Genomic DNA, 20,573 nt, shown 5'->3' with positions numbered 1-20,573 from the left:
TCATTAGAAAGGAAAAGGAATTGCTTTTGGGTTTGCTTCTCAGCACTTCTGAGAATGAGAGAAAAATTGGTAAAATCATAAATTTGAAGCCTTCTTTTCATAAAAGGTCATTTTTCTTGAATGAAAATTTTCAGCTGTTTTCACTTTACGCCTTAAAAATCTGATCTGACTTGTCCCAGGCTTCCTTTGGAATAGAGGTAATATGTAATTTTTAGAGAAACCTGAAAACTCATATCTCAAAGCATTTAAAAATATTTTAGAGATGGATCAACACTTGGTGTGTTTAATCAAAATGTGTATTAGACAATGAGAATAACTTTATTCAGATGCAATTTTCTTTAACTATGTTGGCACTAAGGGAAAAAAAGCTCAGAAGTATGAAGATATGTTCATGACTAATATTAAAAGTCAATTTTAATAAAAGCATATCTGAATACATACTCAGCTGAGCCTGTTCAGCTAACGTTACAGAAAACTTCAGGGAAAAACTCAAGCCGGTATAGCTGGCTGTCTCTGGCATGCACTTGAGATCATCCGAAGGTCTGTCTTTGGGGAAATCTGTTACTGGAGCAAATGAAATTGAAATACTGAGAAGTGTGTGGATCGGCCATAAGCAGTTCTCGAGCAGGATAATCCAGGGATGTTGTCTATTTGCAGAACGCTACAGTGGTACATAAAGAGAACTGATTATTCAGTGACATGTTGTAAGGTTCCAGGCAGGGGGAATGGGAATGTTTTGTGTTGGAAAATTTGGTTAGGGCTTGTAATTGGGAATTTGGCAGCGCCGTGTAACACCTATGTGAGCAAACAACTAGGTGTTTATGTGAATCAGTTCACACATAAAACAGGAACTCGTTTAAGCTTCCACCAAAATGGACCTTTTTCTAACCTTAATGCTGTATGAAACGGGTTTTCTGTTTTTCTTTTTTTGTTATTTCTGTTTCTAGAAAAAGTCAGAAATCTAAATGTTACTGTAACATGAGAAAGGAAAATTTTTGGACATATTTCTAATGCATAGACACACAGACAAAGGACATAGTGAAAAGCTTGTAAGGAAGGTCACTCTTGTGATTCAGTCCAGTTTTGCATTCTCAGGATGATTACATACTTTGGACAAGGTTAACATAAACATCCAGTCATTTGAGTTGTTATTCAAGCCGAAACTCTGACCGTTTGTGTTTTTTTCATCAGCAGATCTGTTCTTGAAGTTTCCAACCCCATTAATTACAGCCAGACATTTGTTTTTTGCATAGCACTTGATATAATGAGATATAATCCCCATCTGGGCACTTGTGAAGAGTAATTGCACATTTGCAAGATACTGCAAGATTTATAGTAGCATCTCCTAATATCTCACAATACGAATAACTCTATCTTCCTGCGAGAGGTAAATTGGCACAATCACATGATATGGCAAAGTTTTGGAAAATATCTTATGTTATCTCCCATGAAAACTATGAAATTATTGCCTGTCACTTTTGTGTGTTTATTACTGATTATTCTGCAAGGCTGTATTTCAAATCTGCTGCTTGTGAACATGACCAAATCCAGACTAAACAGGATACAGTTAGGGATGAAATATTGTGTTTGCTGAGATATCAGCATAGAGACCTCAGCAATTTTTTAAACGGGAAAATTGAATTATGGGTGCCAAGGGCTGAGAAGTCAGAAGTAAATGTAGTAATATAACCTACGTTTCAAGAGGAAAAAAGGTTGTGTTGAAGATAGTAATCCTTCAGAATTTGAAGATTATGCATCTTTCTGCAAATATGAGAAGAGTTTTCCTCTCTGTTCCCATTTATATCTTTGCCAGAAGTTGAGGCTTCATGTAGCTTCCAGGAATCAAATATGTCCATAAATGTCTTTCACTCAGTTACAGCAGACTGCTACCATCTGCTTCCGAAATCCTTTAGCAACCTGTGCCTAAATAGTCTCCAGCGCGTACTCCCATCATCACCACAGCCACCACCTTGCGTCCTTTGGGTTCAAAAGAACCATTTCACACCTTCTAAAACTTCTTTGTAGGAGAGAGAGAATTGCATTCATTGATACTTAAACCCTATGAGGTACCTAGTGAGCCCAGAAAACTAATGCATCAGCACTACAGAATCTGGGGGCCAGAAACAGCACTGGGGGCAGCCATCAGTCTATAGATGATAGCAAAGTTAAAAAGTATATACACTGCTCTGATTTACAGGTACAAGAGTACCTGTTTTGTTATCCACAATACTCCACAGCCAAAAAAATGCAGCTTGTGCAGAAGAGGGTTATATGATTTTTTTTCTCCAGTTAGTCTGCGTCTTTGTTTTTCTCTGTTATTGCTATTTCATGGCAAAGTAGAACTTCGTCTTCATATTCAGTAGTTGGGCGCCAGTCTCATATCTTTATTTAATATTGCACTTGTCCTATTTGCTTCAGAAAGCCTAGCGGGAGAAAGAAAGGTTAGTCACGTCACACACCTCGTCCCCTCCTATGTGTGGGCCACAGCTCTTCTTCCAGCACCTCTTGCTGCCCAGTCGGGTGCACACGTCAAGGATGCAGCCTGCACACTTGAGCTGCGGCTTTAGGAGGATCTGCTGCCCTTTTCCCACTGCTTCCACTCAGAGATGCCATTGTACTTGAGAGGAATTTTGAAGTATTCACAGCTTAGGGAAAAGAAGTCATCTGGTAGAATGAGAAAACTCATGCACTCTGTGATATGACTGTAAATAACTGCACTTAAAATTAAATCAAAGCCCATATCTTGGGAAAAGTATGCCAGCTTCCAGGAGAAGATGGAATTTTTTCATGGCAGACTTATCACTGGTTTCCTAAATGAACCAAGATAAACAGAATGAACTCTTTCATGTGGTTGCTGTGATTAAAGCAAGGTCCTCAAGTTGGCAGCCTATCATGGAGGGGTTCAAAGTGGAAATGGGAGCTGGCTTTTTTCTTTCTTTCAGAGAATCCCGCTGCTATTTGTACGTAGTCTATCTTGGTGACTGGCATACGCTGGAATACATGCCGTCTGTGGGCTTGGAAATCTCATGGCAGTAATCAGGAGTGCACTGGTCCTTATGGCAGGCATCAAATGGGCTACTGCCAGGTCTTTGAACTACAAAAATAAATAGAGAATAGAACTGCATTGTATTGGCGAAGCCTGAGGCCCAGTCGTCTGTCTTGGAGCATGCTCTGGTGAGAGTGTTTAACTTGGATTTTGTCCATCACATGTGGTAGCTGCAAGAGTGGAAGAACAGAACAATGTTAGACGGTACATTTAATAGTGTGTTGGCTTAGCAGTCCTCAGGAAACTGTTACTCCCATTTTCTCTCCTAGGACTCTGAGCTCGACCCTCTTTGCTGAGCTTCTGTGTAAGGGGATGTATATATCAGATAGTGCAGTTTTCTCCCTGGTCCTACAAGGAACCCCTACGCGCCCACGCCCTCCGAAGAAAGAGCTGCATGCACAGATCTGTAACACGTGCTTATGGCTGGGATAGGACTCGTGTGCAGTCTCATTGGCAGTTTTCACAGCTCTGACTTATGGGATGCTCCGGGTGAGCCGCTCTGCTCCAGAGGACTTGAGAGGCAAAGGAGAGGAGCAGCACATTTGTTGGTTTTGGCTGAAGCACATTGTTTTCCTCTGCCTGTTGTGGGCAGTCTGTGGAACCAACTACAGCGTCTTCTTTCCTTGCTCAGTTACGGTTTGGCACCGAAAGGGAATGTCCTGCCAGCCTCTCAGTGTGCCATATACCTACCTACCCGATTGCTAAAACCCTGTGTACGTGTGTGTGTGTGTGTGTGCGCGCGCGCGCGCAGGGTGTATTCCTGGAGAGGTGCACCACAGTTTTCATGCGCTGTGCGTTACAGAGCACTAAAGCATGTTTTCATGGCTGAATGAATTTGTTACGGATTATCAGACAGGGTTTCTGAAGAAAGAAAAAACGGGTATGAAAATTTTCCAATGAAGCAATGTTGCGACTTTTATTTATGACTTTCTTATTTTTTCAGTAAAAGTTTTTGGGGTTTTTCTACGCATTAGTTATTTGATATAATGTTGGTGAAAGAAGGGAGAAGAGAACTTAAGAAAGGATGAATTCCCTAGTAGTCCATTTGTTTTGTGTCACTTTGGGAATGCAAAGCAGCCATGAACTCAGTTCCTGACTATTCCAAGTTATCAGAATGGCACAAATCACTGGAAATGCTGCTTTGCATTCTGAATTACTGGAAAGTAATTCAGAGTAACTATGTTCAAATTTGAGGTACATTTCCAGCATTTTTTTTAAATGATCAGACTATGTTCTGAAAGGGGAAGGTATATCGGAGTGAAAATTTTGTGAGTTCTGAGGCGAACACTTTATCAAATTAAAAGTATTTTATTTAGCTTTAAAGCAGTGACATTTCGTTTATCATAAAAATTCGTTGTTGAGAACTTACTGGCTCTGTTACTGTCCAGAAGCAACATGGGAAATACACTGTGTAGTATGTGAATATGAGACGAAGCTCTCCTTTTTGCCCAGTCTGCGCTGGTGGCCAAGCCAGTTGCCAGCCATGGAATAAGGGCAGAGGCGGTGGTGGCTGCTGCTGCTGCCAGGGTTGTCCCCAGCTTCCCCCCGAGGAAGGACACAGCAGCGTGCACATGCTTTCAGAATGCTGATTAAAAAATAAAAAGGAGGATACTGTAGGCTTTGTTGAAACAAATGAGGGAGGAGAGGGATAGCTTATGATGATGCTTGCTCGGCATAGTGTCTGACCACTCTGAACAATAAGCAATCCAGTGTGCGGTAAAAACATTTAATTAACTTAGCAAAATGCGAGTTGTTTTTTTCCGGTGGATGCCAGGGATTGTGTCATCCCACTTATTATTTGTATCAGAGAGCTTTAAGTAGAAGTTGTAACTCTGTCTTTACTCAGCTCCGCGACATTAGAAAGAGATTATTTTCATCTGACAGAGCTGATGCTTTCTGTTTCCCGTTTGCAATAACAGTTCACTGGGCTGGGTTTTTGTGTTTCGCTTAAAGGCATGTTGATTACTTCCGATTAAAGTAACATTTACCTGAATACTCATCTGAATGGAAAACGTAACTCACCCTTGTTTATGGTCCAGATGCTTATTATCCTGCTGTGCTTTGTTTCTCTGCTATGGTTTCCTTCTAAGGTACAATGGCAATAGAAATACATAGAAACATACATAAGAAAAGCTATCGTTTTGTGATTTCTCTCCTAACTGAAACCAGGAAGTACTAAAAATATCACGTGTATGAGGAGGTGGTGGTGGAAAGCCTGATTCCTAGAGCAAATTGCTGTAGGAGTATGTGACTGAACAGAGTAACTTTTGGGATTTCATCTGCAATGCGATTTGAATCTTCAGTTATTCACCCTTTATACATATAGAAAACCTAGATAAAGACTGTGGGCTGCCAGGCAGAATACTCGTTCTCTGAACTTCTGTTACTAACAGGGGATACCATTCTTTTTTCTTGTTTTCTTTGTACATAAGAGTAACATATGCCATCTCCTCATTTGAGTACTTGAGAATGCTTGACATAAGCCTTCAAAATCAGGCTCGGCTCACAAACAGATCTTAAATGATAGAGCTCTTTAAATCCTTCCTCAAGGAGGTAGACTTATGCGGCTGTTATGATGCATAGCTTCATTTCTGATGATTTTCTGTGATATTTAAATGATGAAACTCGGTCTGTGTGGTATCAGACTGGTGGCTTGCTGAAATGCTCCGACATGCTTCCTTCTTTTTGCTGAGATGGGTCATAAGTACTGCCTCAGAGCATGCTGGTGGAAAGGACCTTGGTTTTGGAAAGGCCTTGTAACAGAAAGACTCCAGGGCTGTCAATGTTTCTAATTTTTCAAGAAATGGTTTTCAAAAAAGCTTTTTTTTCCCCCTCAAACTCCCTTCAAATACTTTGGTTTCTTATAAAATCCAGAAAAATGTTTCTGAACTGAAAATTTTTTAACTCCTTCTAAAGTTTATAATCTACAGATGGAATATCCATTTCCATTGTTTTGACTTGCACGCTATGTTTTTTTACAAACTCTTTACCTTCAAAAACTTAAAACAGTGGGGTTTTTTGTAGTATTTATACCCAATGTGTCTTTCATATATATGTGTTTAAAGTAGGCTAAGCCATTTTTTTTTGGCCTGTAGCTGTTTCAAGTACTCCATAAACAAAATATATATATAGATATATATATAAAAAAATAATATCTATATATATTTACCACCTGTATATTCATTTTTCTGGTCATTCCACTCTGTCAGCTAGTCCAGAGATTTCTTCTGTCCTTTAAGTTTCCAAGTAACCACTTGGATTAATTATATTCAGCTTCACAGAAAGAGTAATTCTAGAGTAATCACTGTGCCTAACTGGAGGAAAACCATGTGGCACACGTACCTTTGTACGTGAGAGTACAATGTCACTGCGTAGCATCTTTGTTAAATACAAATAGACTGCATAAGTTTAAAAATCTTCTCTTTAATCCATGTAAGAAAGGATGAGGTTCCATTATTTCATTTCAAGCAGCAGGCTATTGTGTGTAATCATAAGATGATCTGATTTGCCTGATGTTTTACATTTAATTCCCATCAATGCAATAGATAGTGAAGGAAAAAGGCTGAACTGGAATGATAACATCCACCCTCTTCTTACTCCAGGGCAAAGGACTTTTAAGAATAAATTTGAAGTGAAAATTTAATTAAACACTTCAAAACTTACCTGTTTTTTCATAAAACCTTAAATATAGATACATTATTTGCTACAATACTAATCACAAATCTATCCCTCACAGACTCTGCCTATATTGTCTTAGGAATGCATGTACTATATAATTAAATAACCCAGAATATACATCCTGGAACTCATAGGAGACTTGTTAGTTCAAAGACCACTACAGAGCCAGCATGCATGCTTTGTTGTTTCATGTTTTTCAATTTTATGCAATGAAAATTAATAACTGAGAATAAATTAAGTTACTAATAAATCTTCAAAGCATCGTCACTCTTCTGATTTTAATTATCTAATTGATCATTGTGCAGATCAAAGATTCCCCTGGTACTGATCTAGTTTCAACAAATTAATGCTAGCACCGGATACACATTTGTGTATAGAAGAATGAAAGACTTGTTTAAAAATGGATGCAAAAAAGATTTACATTACATTTTTAATCTTTTTCCTAAATCATGTTATTAACAGTGTAGTGAAAATATTTATAATTAAATGTAATCTATTTTGCCAGCTACCTGCTGATTTTTTTTATTCTTGAAGAGAGAGATTTCTCATTTTCTAATACACTGGGTGAGGAATTATATCTTATTACCTGAATTTAGGATTAGGAAATGGCCTTTACATAAGATACATTTATGAAACTTGACTAGGGTACTAAAACTCAGCTAACTCAAAAAGGAGATACAGGTAGTGAGGTTGAAAGAATTGTTTGTTAGTGTTAGGAAGATCAAACAGACGAAGCATTTAAAAATCCTGTTAGGCTTCAGGGATTTGCAGATGTTGAGACTGAAAGAGCTGTGTCATGTACAAACCTTTTTAACAGCACATATGAGCCATAAACCATGTTGCAGTTTGAACATTTAACTCAATATGCTGTAGAAGATAACAATTTAGCCATGCATATATTCATGTTTGGACACATTGGCTTCCTCTGAAAAAGCATTATTCATACTGCTCAAGCTGAAAGTATCTCTGTGTCCAGGGAAGACTGCGGACAATGTGTTTGCATGAGGCCAAGGCTCCTCCCTGCCCTCCCTGGTGGGGACTAAGCTGCTTTTGTCCTGTTACCCAATGCCAGGCCACCTACTCCAGCAGCCAAAGCCAAATGGGGAGAGTAGTGCTGAGGACCCTGCTGTGGAGGCTCAGCATCCTGTTCTTGCATCAAACAGGGCAAAATTTTGCCCTGCTCATGATACGAAGCCAAAGGTCATCTTCCATGTTTTCTTAGACCTCCTTGTAGTTCTGCTATTTGTCTTCCCCGACCACAAAGGCTTCCCTTTGGTGCAGGTACCCACAAGCCTGTAATGGCTCCAACCAGGCTGGTGTTTCCTCCTGGGGTTGTCTCTGTCTTTTTCCATTTCAGACCTAGTAAGAAAAATTTCTAGCAAATTCACATAGTAGGGAATGCCAGACAATACAGTTTTGGAAGTAATATCCCAGTCTGTTCAGGATAATACCTGTTTTATTTCTTTCTTTGTGCTTTACCATGCGTTGTGTTCCCTAAAAAAGCCAGGTCTTTACCTTGTCTCATCTGCAGCCCATCATCTGACAAAACCCCCAGGACAGAGGGAAGATGGGAAGGCAGGTCCTTCCCTGCGAGTGACAGAGCATGCACGGCTGGGAGAAGTTTCTGAAATAGAGGTGGAAAGAAGCCCCTGCCGAAGAATGGTGTGGTGCTGGGAGTGACTGTGACGGGCCTGGGAAGGATCCCACAGCCAGAGGTGAAGGGAGGAAAGCCACTCCTCTTAAGACGTTAAACAGTCTGAGAAGTCTAAAGGTTGCTGAACTAAAAACAGTACTGGAGGAAAGACCCTGCTGCATAAAAGGACGATCAATACAGCCAGATAAGTTTTGTATCTTATGTCTTTCGCCTCACTCAGTTTTCACTGTTGTTTAAAAAAATTCATCGTTCTAGACCTCCCCCTCCCCAAATTACAGAACCTAGCCATTGGGATTCATAGCTCTTACTGTTTTTGGGGTGCTTTGAGATTGACATGGGGGTCTGGGAGATCCCATTAAAAGTGTGCCCATTGTAGCATATTGTCTTGCAGCCAAAAAAATAAGTAGTGTTGGTTGGAAACTGGGAGCAGAAATTATGTAACACCGAGCATATATAAACCCCTGAAACTCAGTTTACTTAGGATTGTTAATGGTGTATCTAAAGGGAGGGGAAAGAAAATGTAAGAGATAGGAAGGAGAATGATGTGAATTGCTAGAGCACAAAGCAGACTTGGAACATGAAAGAGCGAAACACCATGCCAAAGTAATTAGATGATATAAGCATAAGGCAGGAAAGTTAGCCAGCACTTATCTTCATGTATAAATAACGCTTCTGGACACTTCTTCCCATCCCCATTTAGAGATGAATATTCTGCTGTAAACCAGACCTGCTCTAAACATCAGAGTATCACTTACCCTGGATTAACCTAGTGGTTCTCTGCAGGATATGACGAGGTCAGAGCGATGCAGTATATCTCCCTGTTTTGAGTACATCAGGTGTCAGTACTCTGGGGTTGCACTTTTTTGATAAAGGTTGTACAGAGAACAATGGGAAGACATGAATCCTGGTTAGTCCTCTCTCATGAAGGAGACTAATCCCACTGAAGTGAACTCGAAATCTGTTTTTACTCAACTGTAGCAGAATAGACCTTCCAAAATGAAATAAGAATTTGAACAAATATTCCTCATCGACTCTGAAATTTTCAAAGCTGACATGGGCTCTGGTTGCCTTATAACCAATTAATGATAATGGGAAGGGGTCATCTGTGGTCCTTACAAGGCTTTGAAAATGTCTGCTACAGTGTTTAACTTGCCAGAAATCGCTTGTATTTGGTGTAACTCTTCAGCATGGTTCAGTACTTTACTTTGCAGACAAAGTAGGTTTGTTTTTTTTTTTAAGGGATGAATGCCACAGACATGATTTAATTCAAAGGTTCGCATATTGTGTTGAGATGAGTGCTTGCTGGAGACTTAGCCGGTTAACCTATGGAAAAATTGTCCAGAGCAGCACAACACAGAGGGGTTTAAGAAGTGATTGTGTCTTCAGACTTGTGAATGTAGCTCCCTCTCCAAACCATTTGTGATATGTCTGCTCACAGTTAACATATTCCCTAGCCAGGCTTCCCAGGACTTCTGAATGGGGTTAGTGTGCTAGCGGATAAAGCATCAAAATACTGTGGTCACCCTCGCTGATGGTCTGCTAGTGATTCATGGGAAACCAGCTGGTTGTCTATAATGTTATTTTTCCTTCTTATTGCCAGTTGCTAAGTCATATAAAGGACATATTGAAGAAATAACATTAAATAATACTTAATGCTACTTTGCCAAGCAGACAGTTACTTATGTCTGCCATAGAAATGCCAGTCAAAGGCAAACGTGAGGGGAAGACGTCAGCTGTGGTAGCTGATAAAAAACAGGTAGAGTCACTTCAACAGTCTGCATCATTGCAAGCAAAGGGGAATTATAGGAATTTTTTCCTAATGAAATGTACTTTTGGCTGTGAAAGTGTGAGACCTCCTTAGTTTTTATTTAATAAGGAAATTAATGGATAAATCAGAAAAATTAAAGTTCTTCAAATTGACATCCATTTCATAGGGTCAAAAATGTGCACATAAGATTATTTTATTTGACCCATAATAGTATTTCTAGCTTCCATCGGAGCTATAAGGAGACATGCAGAGCAATGCAAAAAGGAATGTTATTTAATTTTTCCTGTATCACCAAATGCATATATATATGCTTAATGTTCCTCTGATTATGTTAGGAAGCAAATTTCTATGTCTGGCCCTTTTGTTTTTTTGTTTGGGGTTTTTTCCCCTCCAATCTAGGAAGACTTCTGTATTTGGAATATACACAAAGTACTGTAGCAGGGCAAAGGATTTTTAATGAAATAAGAAATTCACACAAATTCATTGTTATTTGTGTCTTGCTTTTGATCTTCAAACTTGCTCCAGACTCTGCAAAGCACTCAAACTTCAAATAGGACATTTTTCCCAATGAACTGAATTTCACAGAAAATGCCAACTGATAAGATGCCTAACATATTCTTGTTTACCTGCGTGCTTACTGAAATACGTGGTTTTAAATCACTAAAGAACTTATCCCAAGAATTATTTCTGCTAGCTAGAGAAGAATTAGCATCTTCTAAATTATGGAGGAAGAAATGATAAAGAGAGAGAATCTTAATAGTGAGCTACTTTTGAAATAAATGCAAGTCTTCTTTTGAAGTCTAGTCCAAAGTCTGCCCTCTGGCCTGTTTCATTCCACCTGATTTCAGCCAGAGGATTCACCTGGGATGTAACAGCTGGGAGCCTATGAAGTGGAAAGATGCAGGAGTCTCTAAAAGGCCTTGAAATAGAAGTTGCCTGAATCACCATAAGAAGGTGGTTGGAGTGGCTTGTCTTCCAATGTAGGTGCCTAAACTGAGGTGGGAGGAACGAGGGATGAAGTCTGTGCAAACCTTGCCTGATATTATGCAGAAATGCAGCCATGAGTCCTCAAATGATTTCTCGTCATGGGATTACCAAAGTGTGATATCCTGTAGGTGCAAAAGAGTTGAAACAATCACCAAGAAGTATATGACAAAATATCAGCTCCTTACAACAGTCCTATTCAACCTTATCTTCAATTTCTTCAATCAGCAATTCAGGATTATCCTGAGAATCTGACTGAGTCTTAATTTAAAGTAATATTGATCTTCAAAACCACAATGAACTCTGCTCATAACCAAATAAGTAGAAGATTAAGCTTGATAATAAGATTAAGAAAGGCCTAATGCAAAGAATTGGTTTTTTTAGAATGGCTGTGATAAAACTGTATTATATACATAAATATTTGGCTTGATTTCAAGACTGGAAAGAACCCAGTAGTGTTGCATGTTTGAAAAATAATACCATTTATTTAGGATGCGACTTTTTAGGCAGATACTACTAAAAATCTTAATTGTCACCATTTCACATGTTATTTAAAAAGAAGAGTAATTATGATGGTAAAGAAGAAGGATTTATTCTGTATCTCTTTTTAAAGGAAACATACAACTTGAATTGTGTACCTCAGGCATTTTTTTTTTTCTTATTTTTCTTCTCTGCCAATGTTCTTTTTGATTGCTTGGATGCCATACGGTATTATGGCCCTTTTATCTTTCATATGACTATCACCTGCAGGTAGTTGCATCTGAGCCCCTGATCCCTAACCACAGCTTTTCCTAAACCTCTGTGAAGCATCAAAAAGATTTAACAAAAGGCCAAAGAAATGAATGATTTTTTTGTTGTTGTTAAAGGATCTTAGTTGACTGTCTGGGTTATCACTATGCTCATAAATGAAAAATGTATTTATTGAGTTTTGTCTAGTCTCTTGGGCTAGTGCTCCTTATAGAGTAATAAATGTCCTCTGGATCAGACCACCAAAAGTGGTAGATTTTCAATTGGAGATCATTGATTCTAGCAACTCTCTCAGGTTCACTAATCTCAGTTTAGCTGTAGTCATTTTCTTTATTTTGTTATATCCAGCAGCACATACTGTACCGTTGTGCTTTTCAAGTTGAACTTGACCTGAACTCAGGGGTGATATCCTGCTTCTTCAGGGTGGAACTCTATTTGAAATAGTGAAACTCTAGTAAATGTGAATTATTAACCATGTTGGGACTTTCAAAGCTGATTTTCAGTTTTTTAAATTTCCTGCATTCTTCAGTCATTAATGAAAGAGGATGCAAGCGCTATTAATGTTAAAATTTGTTATGACACTATAACGTTGAGCATTTTTGGTTGACCACCTGACAACTTTGTGCCACTGAGCAGGTTTAGGTTGAAGTGGTATCTTGACAATGCTTGTCTTACTAAAAATACCTGAGAACAGTGTAACAACAGTGTTTAATTACCTCATGCCAGGTGTATCCAGTTCTGAGCTCAGAATTCTTGCTCCATAGCTCAGCTTCAAGCGCAATTTGGCAATGGCTCGGTGTGAATGGAGGTGTCTCTCGCCTCCCTGGGGGTGTTCTCTGACATCCCTGCTCTGCTGTCTTAATGGTCAAAGGATCAAAGTCCATACAACTGCAACTCTTTGTAACTCCTGGGCATGGGCATATATATGGGCCCATCTTTTACCAAAAACACCCCCACGAGAGATGTTTTGAAATCAATGACTAACAAGTACAGACAATTTGGGATGACTGTTGAAAATATTAGCTAGACCTGCCTGTCCTGCTCATAAGTTATTCGTGTTTGAGCTGCTTGTCTATTCCTTCCGTAAGGTACAGCATGCTGTTTTAAGATGTGCCATCATCCAGTTTACTTTGCCTCAAAATATTTGTCTTAAAATGCACTACGAAGTGCAGCAGTTCACAGTCCGCATGTCTGGCAGCTCGGACACCTGTGTGGTGGAGTAAGGATGGAGTTTGTGTTAGTTGGGTCACCACTTGAGCACTTGGTCCCACTGTTGTTGGCTTACCTCCTCACCACCCAAGGCGACTTTGAGAATCATCATTTTTAGAAGTCTGGATGTCCCGGAGATGATTGCACTGAAAGGAAAATTTGATGTTAACGAAAAATATGCTTTTAAAATACTTTCCCGTTGTCTTTAATGTTGAAACATCCAGTGCTGGAGTAAAAATGAAAATAGATATATTATTCTTACCCTAATCCTTCCATATATTACAAGGATTCTGTTGCTTTTTCCACTTGTTCTTGGATTGTATTTATGGAACTATCTTAGCAAGGTACCACAATAAAACACTCTCCAGCTGGCAATAATCTCTTTCTCAGTATTATTTAAGATTTTCTCTGATATGCTGAACTTTGACAAGAATATAACTGGATAATACTGGTGACATTTCATTCTTCATTTACTAAAAGAAACAGAAGAGAAAGGGGGCCAAATAATTATTTTATCTTGTGTATGGAAAAAATATTTATTTCAATAAGAAGCTCTTGTGTGACTTCCTGCTTTGTATTATCAGAAGCATTGAAGCATTTCCCTGTCTTTTCCTTTACAAAGCATTCTTGTTTTCTTGTTTAGACCATTCTCAGAATGGCTGATCTGAGATTCATCTTGGCTGGTATTGCAGTTTTAATGCTATATGTCACAGCAAGTGTCTTGGCTTGCATGTTATAAACCCTTAAGCATGTCCTTGGCAAACCAGGTATTTCAAGAAACCAAAACACTTTCACACGCAGCAGTTTTGTAATGACAATTCTTTCTTTGCTTCCTCTTCTGAACCTTCACTAGATACCAAAATATAAATAAGGCTCTTAACTGAAGTTTATAATGTGGTGGTGACCGAAGATAAGAGACGCGGCTTTCTGAGTCCATCTTGTGTGTGCCTGGTGATCTGAATGCAATGTGGAGTGCATACTTAAGTGGAAGAGACTTCACAAAACTTGTGTTACTTATTCTACAAAATGATTAAAAAAGATCCCTGAGGGTTTTTTCACCTGATTTAATGGGATAGTATCACGACGAATTCTTTGATATTCCTAATAGCGTACTTTTTTCTCTAGAGAAATACAAAATCAGTCATTTCCACTGGTATTTTCTTTTTCAAAGCATGCTTACTACAATGGATGAAAACCTGCTCCCAATTACCATCATAACCTTAAGTAGTTTGGTTCCAAATATTGTAGGGAAAACATCCTTTCCAACCTAAAATTTCTAAAATTTGATTTTGTAAAATGGCTGAAGTCTTTATTTTAATGTCAGCAATAAACAGACTTCCTGAACTTCAGCCCACAGTAATTCCTCCAGAAAGCAAAAGTAAATGTACAACAAAACATACTATGCTGTAATTAACTGTAGTCATTAAAGAAAATTAAATCAAAATTGGACTACGCCTTTTGTAACTGCCTCCCTGAATTAAATCTAATGGTTGAGAGTGTTCATGGCGCATAGACAGGACAGTGTTAATGTGTCTGCGTAAGCAATACTGTACATCTATCTGTCTGGATATATGATCATGAGCTGAAGATTGTTTATTGTCAAAGGCTGAGTGGCTAATAAATGCTGGCAATGGCTTGGATTCACTGGAATGCCGCACAGCTGCAGCATTAGTCAGACTTTCCCTTTTCTGAATTCTGTAATCCCTTCAATATTGCATTAAATATGTTTTCAATATTTATCTGGATAAAAATGTGCTGAATATTGCAACTGTTTAATTCTGATGTTTGTCACGTAGGAAATCTGTGTAAGGCAGAAGGTAACAAGGTTTTTATTGCTAAAACCTAATGCAGCTTCTTCTTTCATCGTTTGCTCCTTCGGAGGCATGCACTTGGGCTATTTACAGCACTTTGTGATCGCTTGGGGGTGGAGGCATGTCAGAATTTCTGAAGCCAAATTTCAGGCCTTAGTGCTTGGCTGAACTCGCTGAACTGACCCGTCACCCTACACAAGAATCAGAGTTCCTGTAGATTTTGGTGTTAGTAGAATTTAGCGGATGGATATTGGATTTGTTATACTTCATAGTCCAAATACTTGACAAGCCAGGAGTTGGAATGGTTTATTAACATGTCACTATTTTTTTTATTAGTTTTCCTAAATGATCAGCCGGTCTATTGTTAGCTGATCTATTGTCTCTCTCCCAACAACTTTTTTTAAACAATTTTTATCTATGAACCAGATTATTTGGATAACAGTGATTGCAATTAATGATGTGGGAGCAGGGAAATATGCTCCCCTTATGTTGTGGGTTCAGAATTAAGACAGGGAATCCAAACACATGCAATTCAAGTTAACCACATGGTCTAATGCAGTCCTGGCGATGCTAAAGCTCACTGTGTCCATGTGTTTCCACCAGCAATTACTTTCCCAGCTGCTGTTGAAAAAAAAGAAAGCACACCAAATGGAATGGATTGTAGGCACCAAAGATAACCCATTGCTGCTTGGGTTGATTGCTTTAGACATTAGCCTGACCTGGAAATAGGTGGGCTGTAGGCATTAGGAATAGGTCATTAAAAAATCATATTCACATTCAAAGTACTTTTTGTACTTTTTTGCCCAGCTGTATTAGTAATAGCTTGATCAGACTTAAGCAAAAAGCCTATTGAATCCATTAGCTGTAGGTCACTGATTCAAGCAGATTAACAGTAGCAGAAATATGCATTAAGTGAAGGATGAATTACTGGTGTCTGTCTAACCACTTCTAGTGTTCGCCTTGCAGTTAAAGCTAATTTCAGTCACTTATTGGCAGTCGCAGTGGCACCAGCAAGTGAGTGGGTCATGGAGACTAAACCATGCATTCATCCTGAAGTGGTCCCTTAAGGAAAAGGTGGGAGAGTGTTGGGGAAGCTTGGATGAAAGTTGCTCCCATTCTATGGAAATGTAGAAAGCTTTAGGAACCAGAACTGTTGACACCTTCTGGGGCATAAAAAACCCCCGCATTTGACTGAACTATTGTAAGCATACATTGAAAATGAGAAGCCTAGCATTAAGCTGAAATTACTACATAATAATCTGGAACATAAACTTGCATTGCTTTTTCACATTATCTCTTTACGATAAAGTCTTTTCATCTAGTCTCTTGGCAGTGACTCATTGGCAAAACATTTTAAGTGATTCAAATAAACAGAAAAAATGAATACTAGTTTCTTTGTTCAAGAAGAAACTCACAAAAAAAATGTAAAGGACATAAACCTTGCTCTCTCTGGATTTCGGCTTTCCAGTATTTTCAAGTACACAAAGCAGTTCCTCGTCCCATGCCACTTTACAAAACATTGATAGCCCGTGTATCTCACCCATCCAGCCTGTGATGCGATGTGTCATATTTGGTCTTTATACGCAGAACAATGATTTATCCTGTAGTAATAGCTCAAAAAGAAATGAACCCCATCCCATTACAGAGACTGCATATTCTTTGAAAGGAGAATGACAGCTATAGAAGATCTGCTCTTGATAGTAAAAATGTAGAGATATTTTATTATATTCTTATTATGTTAAAAGTCACAGCACAGTCAATCTAACACTTTTCTTCTCTAGCAGAACACATTGCATATCGTTTTTTTGTGTTATGTGGTTTATTTGTTTGTTTTTTCAAGGTTGGTGTCAAGAAAGACAAAGAGAAGTCAAGGGAATGGAGAATATTAGGTAACTGCCAGGTGAGAAAGGCTGTGTGTGTTGGTAACACATCTTCATCATAGCATGGGATGCGTCTGATCAAGATTCGTCAGGAGCAGTGGCAACTGGAAAGCTGAGAGATGGACCATAATTATAAAAGTAAGATACGTAGAAACATTGAGTAAGATGCATATTCCCCCCACCTTGGCAGGTCACCGATGCTGTCGTCACAGTTACAGCTTAGTGAGCAACTTTTACATCACTGTTCCCTCTAGTAACGTCACAGACCCCAATCCACATGGACTATTTTGCTGCCATGTCACATTTATTTAATTGGTTTTCCACTGTCACACACAGCTGCTTTTGATATTGCTCAATCAACATTTTTCTCACTCAGCAAACATGTTTTGCATTATGTTTTCCCCAGATCAACAGGCATTCATTTTTCTATCAGATGCAACTTTCAGCCCTTAGTCTCAAGTTCTGTAGGTTCCTTTCTCTCAGTTCTCCTTGCTTTGTGGCTGCATAATATTTTTCCAATCAAATATTGCTTCCGGCCTTTATTTGGAAGCTACCACTTGCAAATCACTGTGAGATATGTGCGATGAAGTTTAGGTTACTACTAAGTGTTGTAGCTTTCCTTAAGGCATCTCTTCCCCTCCCCATACACAAATTTATGTGTTAATATTAATCATTATCATTTGTTTACGGTCAAGGAGACACTGACCTCCGCTGGGATTTACGGTCCTTGTTTCAAACAGCCTGTTTTGTTTGGCATGATTTGCTGTTTTTCTATCTGTGCTGCTATTGTATGGCTCTGTCAGCACGTACTGACTGCGGGCGAGTGTGGCAATAAACAGGGGATGGGTGGGGGGCTCGCTCACCCCCTCCCAGTGCTCAGCTCTCCAGCTGCTTGTGACAGCACTTGCAGAAGCGCAACCCCATGCCTGCACTGCCCCCGGGACGGTGTACGCACCTGGGAAGCAGTGGGCTGCACCCACTGCCACCCCAGCACAGCCATGCAGGCGCCCTTTGGAGACTATCGAACAACACGTTCGGGCAGATCATGTTGCATGGCTTTGACCTTAGCTGAGGAGCCCACCAATCCCACAGTTATTGAAAAATGTTGCACAAGAATAAGATGGAGGAACTGAGTGACACACAAATGCTATTATTCAAAGATAGGTATCTGCAATTTTTTTATTCAGTTTGGGGCCACTTTTGCAATACACAAAGCAGCTGGTCTGCACCTGGTTTGTATCTAAAAAGACCTTTGCTCATGAATAAGTACATGACTGAAAATAACATTGCAGCTCTAATCTACTTACACTCATAAAACCTCAACTTCAATATGGGTACCCTGGAACAAGGGACAAAGCAATTTTGTAAAGTTTTAATGCAGAATCATTTTATATTTACATTATTAAAAGTGGAGTTTGAGGCCAAGAATATGCATAGCCAGACATTGTTTGGGGGTTTGAAAACATAATTTCATGTTTATTTTTGCGTCTGGAAGGTGGTTGCTAAATCCTGACAATTGCCACATAGGCTGGCTGTTGGGCTTTCAACGGTAGCTGTTCTGATTGCCAATCTGGATCTTCAATACCTAGATTCAAGTTACAATTAAGAAAAACCAGAAGACACCTAATAGCAAAAAGGAGGTTCCATGAAAATAAAACTATTAGGGTTAGATACCTTCTCATAGATCTGTTTTTGTAGCATCTTATTTTTGTGATTGGAAGTCTTCTGTTCTTTCTGAAAGACAGAAGCAACAAGTTTACCTTTTACGGTCACTGTAATCAATAGTATAGTCCTTCAACTACTCCTTTTTCTGTGAGCACGGTCAGAAATGAAATGCCTTTCTATTGCAGTCCACCTGCTTTATTTAAACCACAGATTGCAATTTTGCTCTTTACCACTGCTGCACAACCCTCAAAACCATCTCTTCCATCCCGGGTATGAGAAGGAAATCATGGCTACTTGCTGCTGGGCTTAAGCAGAGCTCTTTAACAGGAAAACTACATTTTACTTAGGAGAATAACATCATGTGGCAGGGCTATGGCAACAATAACACCTCTACTGCCAGAAAACACTTACCCTGGGTGGCTCAGATGGCCCCAAATATTTAAGAGCATTTTTCTTATACTGTAAATTCCCTGCGGTACATTATTTTCTACTGAGAGCTAATAACTACCCTGTCTGTAAAGCAACTGGTCTTAAGTTTATTAGCTTGCAAGACAGAAAAATAACAGACACATATCACTGACATTTAACAAAGATATCTTTCATGGGTTTCTGTATTTTTTCATATGCACCACACGTTTCTCTTTAGTTAGAAAAACACATTTTGAACCACATTCTGAGTAACTTCTTATGAAGCAAAGCACATTTTCCAAAAAGTCCTTAATGCTTCACCAAATACTGAGTCCCTTTTCAGAAAGTTCTGAAGGTTTTTGCAAAAGAAATAACATGTCAGCTTCCCCAGTGAAAGCTGTTTCACCCTTGCCGCAGCAGCCATACTATTTTCCTTGGCATCATGGGAGAACATCATCCTATTCCTGCACTGAAGTGGAAATGATTGCACAAACGATTTTCATGTGAAAGTGACTTCTTCAGACAGTATAAATCCCTATTCACACTTCTTTAGAAGTATAATATGAGTTTATTCCTTTTGAGTGGAGATATGGTTCACAAGATGATTATGCACGTGGTCAGTCTAGAGCAAAAGTGTAGTGACGGTACATTTTGGTGGTTAAATAGAAGAGCTTTCCACTAGCTGGATACATCTTGTGGGTAGGTCATGCACACAGAAGGCGGTCCAGTCAAACATCAATATTTTTGTTCTGGAAGGAGTCAACTTTCAGATAATATTTTTAGCTAGAGTATAGTGAGACTGTAAGGAGATAAAAGCCACCCCCAGCTCCTGTATTTTTGATAGGCAAATCTATACAAAATAACTGGTGCTCAGTGACACAGAGCACATTATTGCTGGTTTGGCCTTACAGTGACCACCTCCTCTCGAAATAACAGCAAGTGAGATGTGAACTTGCCAAGGTCACAGTAAACAGCAGGTACTAGGGAAAAAGTGGGGAAAAAAGGGTGGCATGTTTGGTAAAATTAGTTCTATTTTAAACTGGCCTCTACAATTTTTGGAATGTGAATTTTGGTGTGCAAAGAAGAATGTGAAAAATTGCTTCTCCCAAGTGACTCAACATTTGGGTTGAACCATGTGGAACTTCAAAAGCTGAAGCTGAACATTGTGAAAGTCCTTCTCGAGGGCTCGGGACTCTACTGAAGTCGTGGCAAAACTTTTGTTAGTTTAAATGGGAACAGGAACAAGCCTGTGATTGTTCTTTTTTAAAGTCCATGAAGAAGTCCAAAACCAGTTGCCCTGACTAGTAATAAGAAAAATTCAAAGGAGAACAATAGTTGTACATCTGGGAATGTCGATATTAACAGCACGCACTGCAGTCCCAAACTCTCAATAACATGAAAAGCAGAGGGACTAATTTTCTTTTTCTGTGACCCAAACACACACAAGGTTTACCCAAAAGCCTGCCTGGGTGGTATGTTAGAGGACAAGGTACTGGGATAAAAAAATTCAGAAATGATCCAAGCTTCACACTAAAAAGCAAGGATTATGTCTAGTGCTAAAGAGGGGGAATGCTGGTGTTTTATAGTAAAAAAGTTTCATATGCCTTACAAGGAACATGTATATTTCTCACTTTATTGTCTCACCTACTTAAAGGTGCACAAAGGCGCAATGTTTTATTATCACAGTGCCAGTGGAGCTTCAGCTGTGGGCCGATGAAATCGG

The sequence above is a fragment of the Platalea leucorodia genome (genome assembly GCF_965183815.1).
Source record: "Platalea leucorodia genome assembly, chromosome: 6".
Classification (NCBI taxonomy): Eukaryota; Metazoa; Chordata; class Aves; order Pelecaniformes; family Threskiornithidae; genus Platalea; species Platalea leucorodia.
This window is presented reverse-complemented; position numbering follows the sequence as displayed.